Source organism: Macrobrachium rosenbergii, chromosome 25 (genome assembly GCF_040412425.1).
Source record: "Macrobrachium rosenbergii isolate ZJJX-2024 chromosome 25, ASM4041242v1, whole genome shotgun sequence".
NCBI classification, from domain to species: Eukaryota; Metazoa; Arthropoda; class Malacostraca; order Decapoda; family Palaemonidae; genus Macrobrachium; species Macrobrachium rosenbergii.
Window position 1 is genome coordinate 15,090,744 of NC_089765.1, and position 1,350 is coordinate 15,092,093.

A 1,350-nucleotide genomic window follows, 5' to 3' on the forward strand; every position below is an offset into this window, starting at 1 on the left:
GTTTTTCTAAACCTGACTTTTTGTGTTTCGCTTGTAGTGCGGTTCTGCACTTTGCTTTTGTGCATTGCACTGTTACTAATGCTAACCGTCGAGTACTTGTCAAGCCATTCCTGGTAATGCTTATCATGTCTTTTATGTTTTCCACATACAGGGATCCTTACCCTTCAGAGCAGCTGTCAAGGGTGGTGGATGTCGTTGCAGTTGGTTACAGATTCCTCTTTCGGAAGACACGCCTTATTCACTTGCAGCAGCAAGTTTGTGGTGCCGTGAGCAAGAGGAGGTTTAAGACTGATCTTCAACTTGGCCCTCTAAACTTTGTGCAGAAAATTCCGTTCAGCATGGAGACTGGTGTTAGCATTGGAGTCCAACTCGGTGGCGATCTCATTCTTGGCATTACCAAGAGACATTTCTGAGGTCATTAGCTTTCCCTGTTGATGGTAAGTGCACTCGCCTTTCCATTCCAAAAGACTCTTCCTGAATACATGTACTTTACTCTTCATTTTATGATTTTTCAAAATCTCTAAGCTACCAGAGATGTAGTGCTACTCTGGATCCCAAATGCATACATAAATACATGGAGGCATCCAGCATCTCAACTCCCAATGAATTAACAAATTAGGCAAATACATGATTGATGAGGTTGAATGCATGGTGAGACTGCCTTTTTCTGTCTGAGAGACAAAAGAATGGTGAACCTGGGAGCATTTGTGACACAAATATAAGCACATATTATTATTTAAATGGTTTTGTATGAAAAAACCTGTTTCATAAAAAAAGGTATATTCTCGGATGTAGGCAAAAGAGTGGTCAGTTATGGAAATGTGAAGTTTTGTGTGAACTTTCTGTACAATAATTACAATAACATGAATATTGACACATTTTACATTGAAAAAAAAAAAGTGTTCAAAAGGATTTGCTCTTCAATGAGTTGAAAATTAGAGAAAATGAAAGAAATTGGTCAGCTGGGTTGGAGTATAATTATAAGTTGGCTTAATGGAACCTCCAAGTCACTTTTAGAAATATTTAAGTGAAAAATGGATATTGGAGAAAAGGTAAGTCCTTTTGGACAGCTTAGGAAGATGCAACCAAGGGGGCAAAAAGCAATGCAGCCACAGAATAAAGGGATGATGCAAAGAACATTTAACGCCACCATAACTATGTGGCAAGCATAAAGTAAGCAGTAATCGACTACAGGGTGGGTAGGAAAGGGCTGAAAGCTGATGAAAAGCAAAAAATGGAAAGCAGTGCAAAGGGGGATGATGGGAAGAATGGTCAAAATAATAACCCTTAATATTATCTCCCATTGTTGGACGAGCAAACATCGACAGTAAAAATAATGAACAATAACTA

The 1,350-nt window shown here is 38.7% G+C and overlaps 1 long non-coding RNA gene across 1 annotated transcript in view; it reads left to right on the top strand.

The window, feature by feature from the left end:
* LOC136852367 (uncharacterized) overlaps positions 1-1,350 on the top strand; it is a 29,978-nt gene that overhangs the window by 22,132 nt on the left and 6,496 nt on the right. Inside the window, exon 3 of the long non-coding RNA XR_010857115.1 lies at positions 152-437. This is a non-coding gene — a long non-coding RNA (uncharacterized lncRNA). The remainder of the gene's footprint in view (positions 1-151; positions 438-1,350) is intronic.